General features: G+C 40.4%; 1 protein-coding gene and 1 long non-coding RNA gene across 4 annotated transcripts in view; one reads left to right on the top strand and one right to left on the bottom strand.

Moving 5' to 3' along the window:
* Positions 1 to 11,672, bottom strand: part of CEP83 (centrosomal protein 83) — a 139,921-nt gene extending 128,249 nt beyond the window's left edge. For both annotated transcript variants that reach the window (XM_027543148.1, XM_027543149.1), the window contains exon 1: positions 11,272 to 11,672. The gene's annotated coding sequence lies outside the window, so the exon portion shown is untranslated. The remainder of the gene's footprint in view (positions 1 to 11,271) is intronic.
* Positions 11,673 to 11,772: 100 nt separating this feature from the next.
* On the top strand, positions 11,773 to 19,948 carry LOC113893268. Of its 2 annotated transcripts, XR_003511266.1 has the most exons (4): positions 11,773 to 12,208; positions 17,684 to 17,894; positions 18,093 to 18,221; positions 18,799 to 19,948. It is a non-coding gene; the product is annotated as an uncharacterized LOC113893268 (long non-coding RNA). The 2 variants fall into 2 exon arrangements; XR_003511267.1 differs by lacking the exon at positions 18,093 to 18,221 and having other exon boundaries at positions 11,777 to 12,208.
* The last annotated feature ends 2,471 nt before the right edge of the window (positions 19,949 to 22,419 follow it).

Genomic DNA, 22,419 nt, shown 5'->3' with positions numbered 1-22,419 from the left:
GATCTAAGGACCCCTTCTAAACCACCACATTAGCATAAACTTAGTTGTGATCAAAAGGGGCTCATTAAAAATAACAAAAGAAATGGGTCTCCAGTTCAACATGGTGTAATAGAAGGACATGTGCGCGTCTCCTCCTGCAAGAGCACCAAAATCACAACTAGCTGTTGAACAACCATCGATAGACAATGCTGGAACCCACCAAAAAAGATACCCCATGTCCAAAGACAAAAAAGAAGCCAAAGAGAGATGGGAGGAGAGGCACAATCACCATAAAATCAAATCCCATACCCGCCAGATAGGTGATCCACAAAACTGGAGAACAATAATTCCAAAGAAGTTCTCCCATTGTTGTGAAGGTTCTGAACTCCATGTCAGGCTTCCCAGACTAGGGGATTTTATAAAAGGACTGGGAATCCCCAGGGAATATGACCTTGAAAGCCAGTGGGATTTGATTATAGGAGTTCCACAGAACTGAGGGAAACAGAGACTCCAGCCTTGGAGGGTGCACACCAAGACCCAGAGCAATGACCCCACAGGAGACTGAACCAAACCTACCTGCTGGTGTTGGGGGGGTCTCCTGTGGAGGTGAGGGTTGGCAGGGGCTCACCACAGGGACACAGCACTGGTAGCAGCAGTCTGGAAGGTCCCCCTGGGCATAAACTCTTTTAGAGGTCGCCATTAACCCTACCATAGAGCCCATAGATCCCAGGGCTGGGTCACCTCAAGCCCAACAACTACCAAGGAGGGACCACAACCCCACCCATCAGCAGATAATTTGGATTATAGGTTACTGAGCAAGGCCCTGTCCACCAGAGCAAGACCCAGTTTTTCGACCACCAGTCCCTCCCATCCGGAGAAGGCAATGGCACCCCACTCCAGCACTCTTGCCTGGAAAATCCTATGGATGGAGAAGCCTGGTAGGCTGCAGTCCATGGGGTCGCTGAGGGTTGGACACGACTGAGGGACTTCACTTTCACTTTTCACCTTCATGCATTGGAGAAGGAAATGGCAACCCACTCCAGTGTTCTTGCCTGGAGAATCCCAGGGAGGCGGAGCCTGCTGTGCTGCTGTCTATGGGGTCGCACAGAGTCGGACACGACTGAAGTGACTTAGCAGCAGCAGCAGCAGTCCCTCCCATCAGGAAGCTTACACAAGCCTCTTAGCCGCCTCCATCAGAGGGCAGAGAGAAGAAGGAAGAAGGACCACAATCCCACAGTGGCTAAAACAAAACCACACTACAGAAAGTTAATCAGGATAAAAAGCAGAAAGTTATGTCCCAGATGAATGGACAGAAAAACAACTAACTCAAGTGGAGACAGGCAACCTTCCAGAAAAAAATTCAGAATAATGATAGTGAGGATGAGCCAGTATCTTGAGAAAACAATGGAGAAGATGCTAGAAATGTTTACCAAAGACCTGCAAGAACCAAAGAACAAACAAACAGAGATGAATAATACTCTAGAAGGAATCAATAGCAGAAGAACAGATAAATGACCTGGAGGACAAAATGGTGGAAATCACTTCTGCAGAACATAGAAAAAAGAAAGAAAAGCAATAAAGACAGTCTAAGAGACCTCTGGGACAACATTAAATGCACCATAGGGGTTCCAGAAGGAGAAGAGAGACAAAAAGAACCTGAGAAAATATTTGAAGAGAGAATAGCTGAAAATTTCCCTAACATGGGAAAGGAAATAGTCAACTAAGTCCAGGAAGCAGAGAGTCCCAGGCAGGATAAATGCAAGGAAGAACACACCAAGACAGATAATAATCAAACTGACAAAAATTAAAGACAAAGATAAAATATTACAAGCAACAATGGAAAAATGACAAATAACATAAATGGGACCACCCATCAGGCTATCAGCCGATTCTCAACAGAAACTCTACAAGCCAGAAGGGAAAAGCATGATACATTTAAAGTGATGAAAGGAAAGAACCTACAACCACAAACACTTTACCCATTGATGAAGAAATCAAAAGTTTCCCAGACAAGCAGAAGCTTAGAGAATTCAGCACCACCAAACCAGCTTTACAACAAATGCTAAAGGAATATTTCTAAATAGAAAACAAAAGACAAGGAGAAGACCTACAGAAAGTAAACACAAAACAATTAAGCAAACAGTAATAGGATCATATACATTGATAATCACCTTAAATGTAAATGGATTAAATGCACCAACCAAAAGACACAGACTGGCTGGGCAGATGAAAACCTGTGCACGTATGCACTTCTACTTACCATTTCACTCTGCTTGACACCCCAAATTGTATGTAATTATTTTATACTGTTAGGTTAATCATGTTCCCATCATGGCTTACAATTTTAATTATCTTTTATTTTTTGTCTGGCTCTTGAGTATGAAAATTGATAAACATCTTTCACTATTATGACTATATTAACTATTACTCACGCAATACCACTGTATCATGATTGGTCAACAGAAAAGTAATACAGAACTCTGTATCACCAAAACTACCATTTAATAGAAAAACCTGTAATCATTTTCTAAAATGCAGATGCATATGAGAATTATTTTGGAATTTTTTGAAAAATACAAATGCTGAGGAATTGCTTTTTCACCAAAGCTCCAGATAGATACGTGTCTAAGGAGCAGCCATGTTTAAAAACAACTAGACTATATGATGATCTTTTACTTTTATCTAGTTTGTTTCACTTTTTCTATTTCATATTCAGTGCTTCCATTTCATTTAGTTTTTTTTGCAATTTCTCCATCTTTTTTTTTATGTTCTTTCTCACGCCTTTATCAAGTATAATAGAAAAGCTTTTGTATACATAAATATAATCTGTATAACACATATATTTTAGAAAACATGAATTTTTGCCTAACTAAAAAATTTATGACATTATTATTCCATTTGTTTGATTCAGTATGAATAGAATGCTAGATTTCTAACTAAAAAAAAAAAATTGATATGCAACAAACAACAAACTGTGTGGATCACAACAAACTGTGGAGAATCCTTAAAGAGGTGGAATTACTAGACCACCTTACCTGCCTCCTGAGAAACCTGTATGTGCGTCAAGAAGCAGCTGATTGTACTGGACATGAACAATGGGCTGGTTCAAAACTGGGAAAGGTGTACAACAAGGCTGTATACTGTCACCATGTTTATTTAGCTTATACTCAGAATACATCATGCAAAATGCCGGGCTGGATGAAGTTCAAACTGCAATCAAGACTACGAGGAGAAATACCAACAACCTCAGATGTAAAGGTGACACCACCCTTATGGCAGAAAATGAAGAAGAACTGAAGAGTCTCTTGATGAAGGTAAAAGAAGAGAGTGAAAAAGCTAGCTTGCAACTCCACATTCAAAAAACTTAGATCATGGTCCCATCACTTTGTGGCAAACAGATGGCAGAAAAGTGGAAACAGTGACAGAGTTTATTTTCTTGGGCTCCAAAATCAACGTGGATAGTGAATGCAGCCAAGAAATTAAAAGATGCTTGCTCCCTGGAAGAAAAGCTATGACAAACCTAGACAGTGTATTAAAAAGCAGAGACATCACTTTGCTGACAAAGGTCCATATAGTCAAAGCTATGGTTTTTCCAGTAATCATGTATGGATGTGAGAGTTGGACCACAGGCTGAACACCAAAGAACTAATGCTTTCAAACTGTGGTGTTAGAGAAGACTCTTGAGAGTTCCTTGGACTGCAAGGAGATCAAACCAATCCATCCTAAAGGAAATCAACCCTGAATATTCAATGGAAGGACTGATGCTGAAGCTCCAATACTTCAGCTACCTAATGCAAAGAGCCAATTCCCTGGAAAAGATCCTGATGCTGGCAAAGACTGAGGGAAAGAGGAGAAGGGAGTGACAGACGACGAGATGGTTGGACGGCATAACTGACTCAATGGACATGAGTTTGAGAAATGCAGGGAGAAAGTGAAGGACAAGAAAGCCTGGCATGCTGCAGTTCATAGAACTGGAAAGAGTTGGACATGACTTAGCGACTGAACAACAAAGCAACAAAGGTTTACTGTATAGCACAGGGGACTACAGTCAATACCTTATAGTAACCTATAATGGAAAATAATTTCAAAAATTATATATGTGTGTAAATGAATCACCTTGCTGTTCACCTGCAACACTGTAAGTCAACTATACTTCAATAATATATGTATATATTAAGAAAAGAGTAACAAAAGGATATCACTCAGGAAATTCCAAAGGTTTTAGGAGCTCTGTGTCAGCAATTAGGGACAAACACCAAATATACCCTATAAGCTTACCATATGTCTCAGCAATTCCACTCCAAGGACTCTATCCAAGAGAAATGAAAACATGTGTTCACCCAAACGTTTATGCAAACTTTCATGGAAGCGTTATTCACAATAGTTGGAAAATGAAAACAATCCAAAACATCCATCAACTGATGAATGAATGTGAACATTTATATGAAAACAATAAAAAAAGAACAAAATACTGATATACGCTACACAGATGAACTTCAAAAATATTAAGTGAAAGAGGTCTGATACAAAAGACATTTATGTATGTATTTTTTATTCCATTTATATGAAATGTGGAGAAAAGACCAATGTATAGAGAAAGCAGGTAATTGGTTTGTGGAAGTAGGTTAGGCATTGGATTGACTGCAAACAAGCCTGAGAAAAATGGGTAGGGGGAGTTTAATGAAAATGTGATGACGGCTGTACAACTCTACAAATGTACTAAAAAACATTGAATTGTATGCTTACAATTGGGTAGAGAAGTTATGTCTTTTGAACTTTAGAAAATGTGATGATTGGACTTATATAATCAAGCCTAAGTTCAATTAGCCAAGCAAAAAACAAAGAATCCAGGTTCTTAATGATGTCTCTGAGCCACTGATTTGACAATCCTAGAATCACCTATCTGCGGACTTCTTATATGTGAGTTAATAAAATCTCCTAAAGTTAATAATAAAAGGATAAGAAAGTTCTAAGGGATACAAGAACATGTTCATTTCATTATAGAAAATTTGGAATTACCATCTGTAAAGAAAGGTATCAAGGAAAAGGCAGGACTTTTGGTGGATCTTGAGGGATAAAAGATTATGATGAGGGTGGAGGAGTGGGGAGAACAGGCAGAAAAGTGTTTAGAAGAATCTGTAACAGTGGAATGGATAAAAGTTAACATTTAACAAGTGCCCACTGTAACTCAGTCAGGCATTACAACATATATCTTTTAACCCATGTGACTCTTGCAGATACAAAAAAATAATAATAATCGTTTTACACATGAAGACACTGAGGACCCTAAAATAACTTCTTTTTAGACCTTTTGAGGACCCTAAAATAACTTTTCCAAAAAGCCAAGCAGGTAGTGTAAGTGGTAGAGCCAAGATTTTAATTTTCAATCTCAGGATTCAGGCCCCAAAACATGTACTTCTTCATCTCTGATATGATGCTAACCAAAGACTTATCCCCATTTGCAACTTCAGAGCTTTGTAGAGATGATCTTGCATTCATGAGTTTACATTTACATAGCTACACTATGTTTCTTGACTAGCAACTTCCATTTAAACAATAAAATAAATGTGATATACATTCCCTCCTTGGATTTCAAAACTCTACCCTCCTCTGGTTTTGCTCCCTATTCTTTTATTCCACCTTCTCACTACATGCTGATGTTCACCAGCCCCTGTCTACACCCAGGATTTTACCTACTACCATGGCTGACAACTTCTGACCCTATCTCTCCAATTCAGAGAAACTCCTGTTTTCTATGTCTGATTAATTCCCTCCAGGCCACGCTGAATATTTCTTTGTCCACTCTCAGATTACTCTTACATAATTCAAATGAGGCATTCCTCAATCACAGTGTTATCATGACTGCAGTTTTTGGTCAGTTGTCCTCCCTATGTGCCCCCAGTGAGAGAAGTCGCTCAGCTGTGTCCGACTCTTTGCGACCCCATGGACTGTACAGGCTCCTTCGTCCATGGAATTTTCCAAGCAAAGATACTGGAGTGGGTTGCCATTTGAACACAGCCTTATTTATTTACTGTATTTATATTACAAATAATTATCCATTTCTCCCACCAAAGCTGCTTGAGACTATGTCTTATTCACAATCTGGTACTCTGGTATCTAGCACAGTGAAAGACACGTAATGGGCACTCAAATATTGACTAAACCAATGAACAGAAGAAATGAGATTTGCTTTAAATTGGAAAGATGTAATTTCTTCAAGAATTCTTTGGGAATTTATTTTTTCAAGTGAGAAAATAGGCCAAGAAAGGTTAAGTGACTTAGTCAAGCTATGGTCGCCTGAGTCATAATTCTCTTCCCACAAAATCAGGGTGCCTAACAATTCATGCTTATTGATCTACCCTCTCAATGAACCTCTAGAAGTAATATTAAAATGTTATCTAAAGAAGAACCATTTCAACTTCATCCATTCCAGCTCTGGCTGGCTCTATCAGTTGTAGAGAACTCTGATATTAATTATTATTTACCAGTTTTTTTCTGTCTAGAATAATCTTTAATTGAACCAGTCTTTTCACATGTTCTTCACATGCAATTCAATATATATTTATCTTGCATCTCTACGTGGAAAACACGAAAGTTATGATTTGTCAGCACTAAAAAAAAAAAAAGTAATTATATCATATGTAATTTCAGTTTGTCTCCCTTAATGTGATTCAGTTGAGAAAAACAGACTGAATGTGAACACTAGAGATAGGCACTGCAACTTCATTGGGAAAATCCCTGTAGCCCAAAGCTAACGTTGCCAGTGGTTGCTATGCTCGACTGCAATCGTGTTACTGGGCAACAACTCAGAAGCTAAGACAGCCAGCTCACTAAGAAGCAACTGAATCAAACCAAGATTTATAAAAGGACTCTGAGACTCAACTTTTTAATACCTTTAACTAAAATGACTCTTTGTCATAAGCATCAGATACAAAATTTACAGCAAAACTATTAAAATACCTAGAATTTATTTGAAGAGAGTGATAAATACTTTCCAAAAGAGAATAGCTAGGTTTAGGTTCCTCCTAACTCCATGAATTTTAACCCAAAAGTGATGTGAAGTTACAATATTCAGAAAACAAATAACTGGACACTTCAAGCCACACTGGTGGCTTTAATTTCTTTCTGGATTATAGCTCAGTTAAACTTTATTAAAAAAAAAAAAAAAATAGTGCTAGATTACAGAGACTGTGATCTTTCCAGCACCCAGAGAGGCAGTCCTGATAGAAAAATCTAAAACTTAAGAGAACTGTTAATTTATGAGGGCCAAATGAAAATAATAACATAATTTCATAAAGTAAGTCTCTACTAGGTAAAAAGTAAAATGGAAAGGGGCAAAATGAGGAAACAGAAAGAGAGGAATGGAAGAGGGCAGGGAAGAGGAAAGGAAGGAAAGGAAGTAGGGGAATTATTTTTTTTAAACCCAGATTCTACTAAAGAAGAACTAGGAAACTGACCAAACTCCAAAGACCACTAGGGAAATGGTGCCAGCATTCCTGAGGGAGTCCTTACAGCTAATACTGTCATGGGAAATTCTCAACTATTCATACTTTCTAGGAACAGAAACTTTACCTCCAATTCCAGTTGAATCCACTCTTTTTAATCCCCTTTCTTAGGGCTGATCGTTGCCCTTTCTCCCTCAGTTACTCTCAAAAGATTTTCGTTTACTTGCACTACACTACAGGAGTACAAATACACATTCCTCATCTCTAATAAACATTTATTCAGCAACTCTTATTTGGAAAAGACTAAGGATACAGTTTACTGAGAGCTGATGTTCTGTCCCTAAAGAGTTTATCATCTATAGTCAGGAAGGTAAGAGATACACAGAAATGTTATAACAATACAATATAAAGTTTCAAGTGAGCAGGACTGATAAATATATTCTGCAGGACTTCAGAGGTGGAGTGCAGTACGTGTTACACAAAATCTGCCCTTTTGGTATAGTGACGGAGTTAGAGGCACCTGAGAAACAGCAGATGAAAGAGGAGCACTCAGACCGTCCTTTTTCTTCCAGAAGGCAGGAGATAAAACTCCCATGTGAAAGGTGCCCTCCCTGTACCAGGAGGAAGGTACACCTTATCACCGGGGACAGTGAACAAATCAAAGCCAAGAAATTTGTACCAACTTGTTAAACTAACCGTTATCTTCCTGGTCATTTTTCCAATTTGTTCCCCCTAGCCCAAAACTCTTTGTCAATTTTTCACAAATTAGTTTCTTTGTCTAAAAGATACACACCATCTCTAACTTAGGACCTTTTTGACTTCACAATAGTGCAAAAGCAATTCACTGGTTCAGACGGTAAAAAGTCTGCCTGCAATGCAGACCTGAGTTCAATCCTTGGGTCGGGAAGATCCCCTGGAGAAATAAATGGCCACCCACTCCAGGACTGTTGCCTGGAGAATTCCATGGACAGAGGAGCCTGGCAGGCTACAATCCATGGGGTCACAGTTGGACACACCTGAGCCACTAACACTTTCACCTTTCACTTTCAATTCATATTCAGCAGAAACTGCACTTCAAATTTTTAACTTTGATTTTTTGCCAGCCTGTGATATGTAGTACAGCCGTTTCTCTCATGATTCTGGGCAGCTGGCAGCACTGAGCTGCAGCTCCCAGCAATCAAGAAGGTAAAGAACTGATACACTTCCAACCATTCTGGACCCATACAACCATTCTATCTTTCACTTTCAGTACAGTTCAGTAAGTTACATGACATAATCAACTTTATTATAAAACAGGCGGCATGTTAGATGATTTTGCCCAATCATCTAACATGACGTAAGTGCTCTGAGCATGTTTAAGGTAGGGTAGACTAAGGTATGATGTAATTGGGTAGGTTAGGTACATTAAACGCATCAGTTATGATAGGGGAGATAACACCACTGCAAGTTGAGGAAGATTTGTAAAAGCTTCCTGTTCTGCTCACTTTTTCCAGTCTTCATTCTCCGTGTACATGAAAAAAAACATTTTTTTTAAACTTGCATGCTGTTCTACTGTTAATCTATATCAATTTAATTATTAGGGCCAGCCAGAGACCCTAACAGGGTAGAGAATTTTTCCTCCCTACAGAGTCGAACTTTATAGAGTGTATACTATTTAGATTTTAGGAAAGGAAAGAAATCAGGTCAGGTAGGGAGAAAGAATGAAGACTGGTAAGGAAAGGAGAAAGCACATAGTAGGTTTAGACGATGGTCTGGTCAGAGGATAGCTTTTCTATAAACAACATAAGCTTGAAAAGGCAGAGTGTGATGAAATTCTGAAGAGTTCAGATAAGGAACGTGAACTTCAGTCAACAGAAAAGAGTACTTCTGAACATTTTTACACAGGTTAGACAACTTAAGAAAATTACTTGCTGAGCCTAATACATTACATATGACAAAGTTAAAATAAAACTCATTTACTTTAGGCAGAGACAGCACCTAGAAAACACCATACATACAAAGAACTTGGACCATTCACTTATCTGTTAAGATTTCATTCTTCTAGGCTTCTTAAATTATAACTTCCCATGACAAAATGCTAACTTCTGATTACTAAGGATTTTATCACACCAACATGTATGAGTCATTCTGGATTTTTCTCCTTTGCTTGTCTTGCCCAACTCTTAACAATTTCATTACTTCAACATCAGTATACAGGAAAGGAAAGAGGGAAAGGACTAAAACAAAGTCTACAGATTTTTGAAATAGTCAGGGCATGATGGAAATTACAAAACTTTAAGTTCCAACTCCCATCACTAATAGTCCGACTTCAAAGAAGTCAGTCATTCTCACAGTGTCTCAGGTGTTCCCAACTTTTTCCCATACTTGACGGGTTACTGCATTCAATACCACCCCAAAAGTGGTCTAAAAACTACCTACCAGCATAATTCATTTTATTGTGCTTCATGGTATTGCACCTCACAAACAGTGCAATATTTTTACATATTGTAGGTTTGTGGCAACTCCGCACTGTGAGACAATGGTCAACACTTTTTAGCAATTATTTTTTTAATTAAGATATGTATATTTTTAGACATAATGCACACTGCACCCTTAACAGACTACAGTATAGTGTAAACACAACTTTTATATGCACTGAAAAATAAAAACAAAAAATTTATGTGACTCGCTTTACTGCAGTGGTCTGGAACCAAATCCACAGTATCTCCCAGGTACACCTTACTTGCCAAACAAATTATATCATTAAGGGTTCAATGAGTGGAGAACAGTGAGATTATTGGCTAAACCAAGGTCTAAAAACCACCTGTGGGCAGTAAGTGTTTCAATCTCCCAGTGCTGTTACCCTAAATTGGTATTACTCTACTGCTTTATAAAATTTCTAAATATAACCACACTTCACCTGGTTAGAAAATACTCAAAGGGGAACATCTGACTTCCTATGCCCAAAAAAACCAAAAGGTGTAACTCAAATTCATTTTTAACTCTCTGGAGAGTTCTACACAACTCTGAAATCTAAAGCAATCTAATAATTCTAAACAAAGTGAGTTTGAAATTGCAGCTCAATACAAAAGGTGAATATGAACTGCAACCACCTACAGACTGAACCCCTGAATTTAGAAAATTCTGAATCCAGATAATTGTAGGATACACACATTTAATTATATTCTAGTTGAGTATTAGACTTGTTTACAAGAGATGCTGCTTGGTAACAGAAGCAATGCTTTAACAACCTACTCAGTTTTAGATCTACTCAAGTATTTTATGCTCATAGTCTGAACACAGTATGAACTATATACTATATATGAGAAACTATGAACAAGTTTCTTGTTATCCTAGACATCTTCAGCATTTTACTGAGACAGTTTCATCATTACAACTTTTGTGACCAAAGGCTTTTAAATTTTTAAAATACTTGGGGGATTTTAAAAGCCAAGTGCCCGTTTATTTTGGTCAAAATTTGGACATTAAGGGCATATCAAAATGTCCATTAAAGCCCAGCACTCACATATTCTAACGTTATCTCTAACGACAGCCAACATCACTGCTAGAATTGTCTTCAGGGTCAACGAAAACGGCAGCATAATTTTTTTTCGCAAGCGAAACTAGATGTATCCCACGTTTAGTCAGGTTTCAAACGGGCTACACAAGCACCACGCCGGAGCGCATCAAAAAGCCCCATAAAGAGTTTGACGTGCAGTCAATCGGCTACAGAGCATTCTCCCAGCTTACTTTTCTAACACCCTCTCCAACTGCTCCACGAGAAAAATAACAAAAGAAGAACTCAAAGGCAAGTTGTGAAGAAAAAAGCCATGAGTATTCCAAGCCACGGACAAGAAGGGTTACCTACCAGACTCACACACGGTCCTTGCAACACAGCCAACAGTGACCGTGTTCTGGCCGCACTCGCCAGGCGGACACTCTCACGGCTCTCTTCCCGCCGGGGCATTGGGGCTACGGGAGGCGGTCCCGCACGCGGGTTGCCCGCCCAGCCCGTCAAGTCTGACGAGGTCTCGGCTGCCGCTCGTGGCACAGGCTGAAGAGCAGGAGCCGGACAGCCGAGCGCGCCCCTCGGGCTCCCAACCCTAGGGAAATGTGGGGTACCCCGGGAGAGCTCCAAAGGCAGAGAGGGCGGCGATGGAAAAAAGCCCCGCTCCTCCTCGGCGGACCGGCGTTCTCAGGGGTGCGGGGCCGGCGCCGAAGTCGGGCCAGGAAGGCACCCCGGGCCCGCCGCCCCGCAAACCCCACGGAGCGCACTCGGTACCGGGACCCAAGGGCGCGCGAAGCAGGAAGTCCCGCCCCCACGCCGACGTCACCCTCCCCGCGGACGCCGGCCGCGGCCGGAGGCCGTTAGAGGGAGGAGACGAGCGGCACGAGGCGGGAGTTGCGGCCGAGACCCGCGGGAACGCCAGGCTCGGGCGGCACCCCGAGAGGCCTCTGGGGGTCGCCAAGATCCCCAGAGGCGAAAGGAAAGCACAGTCCGGGCCGGCACTTGCTTCAGGGAGCCAGAGTGAAGCGCGCAGTAGAGCGGGAAGCCGCGCTCCCTCGCCTCCTCCCCACGCAGCTGCTCCGGGGCTTTCCTCCAGCTTCCCGATTGTGCGCTCGGCCCCGCTCTTCGCACCCTTTTTTCCTGTCTGAGGACTCCGGTGGTGGTCCTGGCGCCACCGCCGCCTGCCTTCGTGCCCAACCGTGCTGATTAGAGTCTCGAAGTCGCTGCCTTACGTCGGCCGTGGGGCCTCCGCCCACGAGTGCGGAGCCGGCGCGGCCTGCCCGGAGGAAACGGCCAGGTCAGAACCGGGGCCGAGGCGCCGGTCCCCCTCGCCGCCCGCTCCAGATCTCAAAACGTGTCACCAGCTCAAGTTCAGGGGTAACGTTGTGAACAGTTTGTCTCTAGGTGGTAAACTAGAGTTGGAAGACAAATTCTAGGTTTTGAGAATGTCAGTTATAGGCCAAGGGCTGAAATAAGGTAGGACTTCAGCCTTTCAGAACAGGAGGTAGGAGGAATGGGCAGCCTGCCTTCCCCTTCCAATGCCGCCGAGCTTGGGTTTTAATTGTCACGACCCTGTGTAGCACAGCTTATCCCCTCCCCTCCCCAAGGTTAACATTTTCGAGCTCTAGTTATGATTAGAAAGGCAACTGAAATTAGGACCTTTTTTGTGAAAATGAGGAAAGAGGAGTCATTAGATGGGACTGAGAGATGGGTAATGGATGTTAATGGATCACATAGATGTGGGAGATAGGGAACCAAATACAGAATCCATAAATGAACTGCTGTGTACACATCAATAATAGTAGTTCACATCCTCTGAGCAATTACATGTCAACTACTGGAGTCCCTTTTCAGATTATCTTATTTCACTCTCTGTAAGATAGATGCAATTATTATTATCTTGATTTTACAACATTACCCAGAGCCTTTACTGGTGACTGATGAAGTCAGTCAGTCTGACTCCAGAAGTCTCAGTGGAACCAATAAACTGTATGTTACAAATCATTGGTCAGTGGGAAAAAGATTATCTGAGGAACGACTAAACATTGGGGAAAGGCTATTCAACTATTATATTTGTTAAATACCAGATGAATCAAGAATTTAAATGTAAAGAATGAAACCATAAAAATACTACAAGAAAACTGAGGAAACTAAAATAATCCTGAGAAAGGCCTTTTCTAAGTATGAAGCAAGAACTAGAAACCATAAAAGAAAAAAATGATAAAAATTAACCATATATAGATTGTAATCTACACACAAATAATAACCAATGGAAAATCAATGTGTATCATGTGAAAAAAGAAGGAAAAAGATTCCTAATACACAAAAATGTCATAGAATATCAATTTTAAAACAACACAATAACATTGGCAAAGGATATCAATAGGACTTTCTTAAATCAAGAAAAACAAACATCTAACAAATGAAAAGATGTTCAAGTTGCAAACATCCTTTTTGTCAGTGTACACAGTGCAGTGGGGATGTAATTACTGTCATGCATTACTGGTGTGAAATTGAAATTGGCACAACAATATTTATCAAAATTTAACATAAGCATTAGCCGTTGCCCCAGCAATCCCATTTTCTAGTCATGCACGCTAAAGAAAATAAAACATTTACAAGGATGTTCCTCACTCCCTTTTTATAATATGTGCTTCTAGAAACAGTGTAGGGAGAAGGCAATGGCACCCCACTCCAGTACTCTTGCCTGGAAAATCCCATGGATGGAGGAGCCTGGTAGGCTGCAGTCCATGAGGCCAGACACGACTGAGCGACTTCACTTTCACTTTCCACTTTCATGCATTGGAGAAGGAAATGGCAACCCACTCCAGTGTTCTTGCCTGGAGAATCCCATGGATGGAGAAGCCTGGTAGGCTGCAGTCCATGGGGTCGAACAGAGTCGGACACAACTGAAGCGACTTAGCAGCAGCAGCAGCAGAAACAGTGTAAGTACCATCACCAGGACAGTAGTTAAATATATGATGGTACCTACATACAGTGAAAAACCCCTGAGCTGCTAAAAATGATGATGTAAATCTATATGAAAATCTGTCCATAGCACATAAGTTTCTTTTTACCTCTAAAAAGCAGAGTACAGTTTAGCATCATTAGGGAAATGCAAATTAAAACCATGATTTTTTTCCATTTTTTCCATGAGATTCCATTACGTGCACTAAACTCAAAGTCTAATAATAACACAAATATTAGAATTTGAACCAGCTAGAATTCATACATTGCTGGTATGAGTGCATAATAGTAAAAACACTTCAAAAAACTTCTTGGCAGTTTGTTTATAGTTAAATATTCATCTAACCTATTCATGACCCAGCAGTATCAGTTTTAGATAGTTATCAAAGAGAAATGAAAATACATGTTCACAAAAAAACAAAGTTTAAAGCAACCTAATTCATAGTAACTAAAAACTAGAAACAACCCAAATGTGCATCAACAGGAGCATAGATAAGCAAATCATATATTTATACAATTGAATGTATGTGCTTGCATGCAAAGTTGCTTCAGTCATGTCTTTGACCCTGAGACCCTATGGACTGTAGCCCACCAGGCTCCTCTGCCCATGGGACTCTCCAGGCAAGAATACTGGAGTGGGTTGCCATTTTCTGAACCCATGTCTCATGTCTCCTGCATTGGCAGGCAGATTCTTTACCACTAGCATCACCTGGGAAGCCCCATACAATAGACTACAACACACCCATAAAAACGAATTGCCAGTATGCCTAACAACATGGATAAATCTCACAGATATCTTAAAGAAGAAGCCAGGCACAGTAGAGTGCGTGCTGTATGGTTCTATTTATGTGAAATCCAAGAAAGACAATGCTAATCTGGCATCAGAAGTTGGCTGCAGAGGACAATGGCAAGGCAGATACAAGAGAACTTTCAGGAGTAACACAAAGGATCTATATTTTGCTGCAGTTACACAAGTATACATACAGTTATCAAACCAAAATGAAATGTCTGAGAACAAAGTTGAAGGACTACAGCTACAGTAATCGAGATGCTGTGGTATTAGTAAAATAATAGACAAATAGATCAATAGGCAACAGAATAGGCAGCCCAGAAGCAGACACCCATAAACTTAATCAATGTTTGACAAATAAGCAAAAGCAACACAATGGAGCACATAGTCACTTAAACAAATGCTGCTAGAACAACTGGACATCCACATGCAAAAATATGATTCTGGACACAAACCTTATACCCTTAACAAAAATTAACTTGAATCACAGACCTAAATGTAAAACACAAAACTATAAAACTCCTAAAAGATGACATAGGAGAAAACCTAGATAACTTTGGGTATAGTGAGTTTTTATTTTCGTATTTATTTTTAAGTATAATTAACCTACACACTTGTGTTAGTTCTAGATGCACAACATAGTGATTCCGTATTTTATACATTACAAAATGATCACCATAATAAATCTAGTTACCATCTGTCACTGTACAATATTCTGGAGTATATTCCCCATACTATGCATTTCATCCCCATGATTCATTTATTTTGTAACTGGTGATGCCTTTTCAGATAAAACACCAGACATCATCCATGAAAGAGATAATTGATAAGTTGGACTTCATTAAAATGAAAAACTATGCTCTGCAAAAGACAATGTCAAGAAAATTAGAAAACAAGCCACAGACTGGAGAAAACATTCACAAAAGATGCACCTGATAAAGGACTATTATCCAAAATATACAAAGAACATTTAAAATTTGATAATAAGAAAATAATCTGATTTTAAAATCAGCCAAAAACCTTAACAGACACTTCAACAAAGAAGATAAACAGATGGCAAATAAGTATATGAAAAGATGTTCCACATCATAAATCATCATGAAATGCAAACTAGAACAATGAAATACTTCTACAGACCTATTAGAATGGCCAAAATTCAGAATTCTGTTAACACCAAATGTTGGCAAGGATGTGGAACAACAGAAACTCATTCATTGCTGATGGGAATGCAAAATGGTAGACTGGAGGACAGTTTGGCGGTTTCTTAGAAAACAAACTCTTACCATATGATCCAGCAATTGCACTTCCTGGTATTTATCCAAAAGAATGGGAAACTTATGTTCACATTAAAACCTGCACACATATGTTTTAGCAGCTTTATTCATAATTGCTAACATTTGGAAGCAATCAAGATATCCTTCAACAGGTGAACTGATAAACTGGTACATCCAGATAATGGAATGCTGCACGCATGTACGTGATCAGTTGTGTCCAAATCTTTCCAACATCATAGACTGTAGCTCACCAGGCGCCTCTGTCCATGGGATTTTCCAGGCAAGACTATTGGAGTGGGTTGCCATTCCTTCTCCAGGGGATCTTCAATATTCAAGGATCAAACCTATGTCTCCTGCTTGGCAGTGGATTCTTTACAACTGAGCCACCTGGGAAGTCCATGTTAGTTATATCACAATAAAATACACATAAATATTTTAAAGTGCTAATAAAGATGATTCTGTTAGCTGAAATACCAATGTCTGCTAGCAAGGTTGCTTTCTTCCTTATATCAAGATATCCAAAAAATATAACTAATAATCATAAAGTTGTTTGGTGCACCTATATTCAGAATAAAGAAAAGGATATGGTCCAGAGGGGTAAATCCAAACTACAAAAAAGCTTGATAAGCTATCAAATGACAACCAATGTCTTTGTTTACTATGGCAGATAAAGAATGGCTATAATAATGAAGGCTTTGATAATCATGGAGCTAACAAAGTTCACATTACATGTACATAAGTGGAATAACAGGGTCCTTAGGAACCTAATAGAAAATAGTTTTATAAGTTTAAATTTTAAATGAGAGAAGTGAGGACATGTGGAATATTTGATTAAGAATGAGTGATTTAGGATATGGGAATTCTTTTGATGAAAAGCAGGCATTCCAGTATTGCTTTTCACATTTAATGCTTTGTTGCCAAAGCCAGAAATAACGTAGAGGAATAAGCTTGTATTTCAGAATGTCAATGAAAAGAAGTTGTATGTCATATGGCTCAGTGGCAGACAGAACTATTTTTGTATTCTTAAAATTTCACATACCTTATTTTCTCATCTCTTCTTTCCTATTTCTCTTTCATCATGCTACTTTTCCTTCTTGTTTTCTTTCATCTTATTCATTTTTTTCTCTTTTTCCTCCTTTACATCAGGTTAACCTTAGTTTCATGATTGACCTATTGAAGCCATTTTAGGCATTTTTACACTAATACTCCCATCCCCTATGAGATCTTAAACCACAGATATCCTGTATATCTGTACTGGAGGGCCACAAACCACTGTAATATGGAAGGTTTTTTGCCCATTGAGAATGCATTCTCCAGATAATAAGTTCTTTGAGGGGAAGCACCATGGGGCTTTCCAGGTGGTGCTAGTGGTAAAGAACCCGCCTGCCGATGCAGGAGATGTAAGAGATCCGGTTTCAATCCCTGGGTGGGGAAGGTTCCCTGGAGAAGAGCATGGCAACCCACTCAAGTATTCTTTCCTGGAGAATCCCATGGACAGAGGAGCTTGACGAACTATGGTACACAGGGTTGAAAAGAGTCAGACATGACTGAAGCAACTTTGCAAACAAACAAAAACAAAAAAAATTATGTTCTGTTTACTATTGTATGTTCTGTGCTTAATATATAATACTTGGGGCATAGTAGGCAATAAACAATTAGATGAATATTTATTGAATTAAAAGTGAAAATGATCTCTGCTACAGACTTGTCAACTACACTAAAATTCGTGGATCTTTTTCAGATGGTGCTACCTACTACTGACTATTCCACAGTCCCTCCACATTTCAAGAATGTCTTCCTGAGACGATATCCTTATGACTTGATGGAAACTTGGAAAGCATTATAATCACAAAAGCAATACTTTTGCAGCCAATTCCAAGAGCAGATTACTTACACAGGAGCTAATTTCATCTGTCATAACTGATCTTTCTCTTTAGCTTCAGTTTCAGAAGGTGATCATTTCCTAAACTTATTTCTAAATTCTGTGGCTGTACAGCCTCTTTGGTCTTTAAAACCCCACTATTCAAGTTTATCAGTTTCAATTGAGAAATTAAAAAATTAAAAGAAGGTGAAGGCACTGTAGGAGAGGGAGAAAAGGAACAGAGGAAATCATTAAACTTTTCTGTTTCATAATTGTTTTACCTGAACAGTTCTTCGAGCTCAACTTTTGTGATCTTGATGACTATGTTCTCGAGTGGTTCTCCGTAGAAGCATTCTGGCAATCTGTGAAGGTGTCATTAGTTACCTCAAAATGGGGACAGTGCCACCAGCATTTGTGGGTAAGGCCAGGGATGCTAAACATCCTGCAATACACGTGACTTTTGTCAGTTCAGGTCCATGGAAAAGTAGACATCAAGAGATTTGTTGGGGAAAATAGCTATTAAGAAAACAAAGAGGAGGCAGGAGGCCAGGAGTGCCCTCAGACTGATGCAGTTCTGCTACCCATGAAACAAGAAAGGGCTGCCATTCAGCTCTGGGAAGTCTTGGCTAGGCCAATGAGGAGCCTCCAAACAAAGACTGACCATTTGAAGGGCTCCCCATTTGGGTGGGCGTGGCCTGGCTCTAACACCAGAGCTGTGCTCAGTCTTGATGGGGAGCAGTTCAGGGAGGAGGAGGCTATAACATAAATGCTGTGGTGAATTCCCAAGGTATAGCACTAGAAGACTGCCAGATAACTATAACATTCACAGCAGTTTCTCTCCCTCTGTATCTCACTGTCTCTATAAAGGAAATAAAAATGACACTTTACTTAGAAACCTTTGCCTGTAAACAAGAAAACAAGTTGATATAAATAAGATCATATGAGACATGCCAAGGTGAATATTTTGATGCTTTCCCTTTTTTTTTTTTTGCCAGGTTAACGTGTGGTACAGAATAAGTCTTGGGACACAAGAGACACTTGAGAGCTGAGATCCAGTATGAAAAATAAGATGAATTCACTTCCCAGGCTGCAACAATATTTACATTTCTAAGTTGCCCCAAATTTGTTTCACATTTTGAGCCCAGAAGGCTTGTGGGAACTTTAGGGAAACTCCGCTGGCATCTTTTAAATTTTGCTTACTGTCCCCAAGAGGAATAGCGTCAGAATTTAACAAAGATGGCACTATCTGGCCTACAGTATCAATAATCTTATCACAGATCGACCCCTCTGGTTTCCTGTTAAGACTCTTTGAGGGTTCCAGTTCATTGTCAGCTTCATCGGGTTCACAGTTGTAGCATCACAAATAAAAATAATCTTAGTTGATGGTCTGTGACCCGGCAAAGAGTCACATTTATTTTGTTGTTTGAAAAGCTTCATATCACCATTAACAAATGTCTTACTAGTGTATTTGGCTAGCATCTGCTTCTGAAGAGGCTGGCTTGGAAGGAATTTTCATAGTTATTTTTAATTTGTACCTTCACTTTTGGAGGTGAACTGATGTTATTTTTAATTGTTACTAAAGGCATTTTGTCAAAAGATTTCTTTCTGTTTCCTTCATTTTCATCATCATCTTTATAAGTATCATTTCCCAACATTTCTGTAGCTTTAGAAGCATTTGCACCTATTTTTATACACTTCATGATTTCTTCACTCCTTCCTTTCTAGTCTCTCCTGAAGGAAAATCTGAGCAGTGCATCCCACAACCACCAGAAACACCCCTTGCATCCCCACTGATCCACTTCCCCACCCATGTTCTGGGAGCAGCTCCTCTACAATTTCTCTAGATCTCTCTTCTGGAGCGAGAGCTTACAAGAAGGAGGTTACTGGGAGAAGGTACACCCCCGTTATTCAGTTGGTCTCAGGAATGTAACTACTGCTCATCTTCCTCTTCCTCCTCCATCATCTGATTCAAAATTTATGACTCTCTACCTGTCACTCTACAGGTCTTAGTGGCTTACATGAGTATGACCCAAATGCTCTCAATGAAAATGTATATTGAGTGGTAATTAGACATTTCTCAGGCTGGGATTGCTGCACATGTCCTTACAGTTCCAATTAAGTATCAATAAACTTCCACATGGTTCACATGCAGTCCACATGTATTTTTCCTGCCTGTTATATGAAAGCAACCCCTCTTTTTCCTGTTGATTTAGGTCAGTTACTCTCTTCTTGCCTGCTGGGGCCTGGACACAAAGAGTTCAAAGTGCCCGAACAGTAACCATAGCCTTTAGTTAAATGGAACTCTTGTGTTCCCTAGCAAAAATGCACTCCTTCTGGGGACCAAGACTTCTAAACCTGCAAAGCCCAGAGTTGTGGTCACAGGAAGCACAAAGTCACCCAATGACTCATTGAGATGTTTAGTGAGGCCACTTCTGTTCTGTCCTCTGGACCCATGTATTCTTCCTATTTGAAGGAGCAGTGCCATTCAGAGGTCTCTGATTCAATTATATACTGGCCCTCTGTCCTTGCAGAATACTGCCTGTAAGGTGGCACCTCAGCTGTGCCTTCAGTACTCAGTTCTTCAGTACTATGCCTTCAGGCTGGCAGCTTCTGGATAGCGCAGCAGGTGATACAAACAGTAGATAGATGTCTTGGTCATGAGTTCATACTCAAATCACCTTTAATGTGAAGTGGTTCCTTTTTAGATGCTATGTAGAGTAGGATCTCATACCAGTGGATCTGGTCTTCTGCAAGCTCCTGGATAGTGATACACCTGAGGCTCTGCAGGCAAAAAAGGCAAACCCATACCCAGAGTAGGCATTTATCCCAGTGAGGATGAACCAGTGGTTACTTTATAAGGGAAAGGGCTCAGTATTGTTGACTTGCCACCAAATCGCTGCTCTATCTCCTCAAATAATAGTGCCATACTGGGGTCTCAGTGTTTGTTTCTGTTGCTGGCAGCTAGACCTTCCAAGGCAGGAGTAGCTCGAATGGCCTTGGTAAGTGGGATTTCATGTTGCTGGGCTGAGTAGCCTCTGTCTCTACAAACATGGCCATTCCATTCATGTGCCCATTGTGCCAGTTCTGGGGTGGGCCATGATAACACTTGGCTGACATCAACTGGTAGAATCATTTTACCTCTTTGGTTGTTTCATTCCTTTTCCCATGGTTAATGCTTTCTGGTCAGAATGAAGATAAGATACAAAAATCTTTACTCTTATGCCCACTCTAAATATGTTTGACAACATGCCTCTACTCCAGACCTCCCTGTCTCCAATCTAGGCATCTGTATAAATTCTCACCATGGGTCACTTCTTCCACACAAAGTGAATAACCATCTACACTGCTTAAAGTTTTGGAAAGCTTTTTCCTCTCCACTATCTTTTAGGGTCCCGACTGAATGTGGGTGTAATATGCTGCCATCCATTTTTCATCTCCCACCCATATACCAAGCCAACCCATTATAATCAAGCTTGAGTTTTTTTCTCCTCCCTTAGCTGGTCAAATGTGACCCCCTATGTGGCCACACAGCCTGAGGGTGGGGTGCTGGTACAAGCATAGTGGGTGATGTGGGGGTCTGGGCTACTAGGTCATGTTGTTTACTCTTGCCTTTTGGTCCTATTGGAGTTTAATTCTGAATGCATCATTTCACCGTATTATGATGAACTGCTGCTGGGCCCATCAACTTTATGACTGGGCACGTCTGACAGAACTCAGCTTGTGATGGGCACTTCCGGATCCATGATAACTCAGTGCCCCATAGTCTAGCTTTCTGCCCCTACTAGGGGCTGGTACCATGCCAGGACTGTTTCTTGAGTAAAGTCTTCTGCTGTAGATGGCATTGCCTGGCTCTGAAATCCCAGGGGCCCATATTGTGATCTCCCGCTGGGCTTGTTATGTGTTCCACACTGACTGCTGCAGAGCCTACTGCTGTTCCAGATGGCACAGAACTGTCACCCAGGATGTGAGCCACAGCAGTACTCCTGGGTGTGCAATTTGTGCTTCCAGAACCCAAAGAGGCCCATCAGACATCATACTTCATTTCTGTGGGAGTTGCAAGATACAGGAACTTGTTTTTCACTGTGGAGGGGACATCTCCACATGCCAATGCCTACTGGACCTCTAAAAACCTTATGGAAGTAGCAGATCCCTGAACCTTCTTAAGGTTTATCTCCTACCCTGTAGATGCATGTATCTTACTGAGGCCTCTAGGATACAAGCCACCTATTGCTCATTCTACCCATCAGTATATTATAGGTGTAATATATCAGTGTGATGTTCTGCAGGGTGTCCAGACAGTCCAGATCCCTTCAGACTGTATTAAAATAGAGGCTAGAAGAGGTAACAGTCCTTGGATGAAGCCGGAAATAAGTTATCTCTTCCACATCAATGTAAACTGCTTATCCTTTTTTTAGAATATAAAAAAGGATTGGAATCCTTTTTTGTTTGGATTGGAATATAAAAAAATGCATTCACCAAATCAATAGTCACATAACATGTACCTGCTGCTGCTGCTGCTGCTAAGTCGCATCAGTCGTGTCCGACTCTTAGCGACCCCATGGACTGTAGCCTACCAGGCTCCTCCGTCCATGGGATTCTCCAGGCAACAGTACTGG

The sequence above is a fragment of the Bos indicus x Bos taurus genome, chromosome 5 (assembly GCF_003369695.1).
Source record: "Bos indicus x Bos taurus breed Angus x Brahman F1 hybrid chromosome 5, Bos_hybrid_MaternalHap_v2.0, whole genome shotgun sequence".
NCBI classification, from domain to species: Eukaryota; Metazoa; Chordata; class Mammalia; order Artiodactyla; family Bovidae; genus Bos; species Bos indicus x Bos taurus.
The sequence above is the reverse complement of the archived record's forward strand: the minus strand, read 5'-3'. Positions and strand labels throughout refer to the sequence as shown.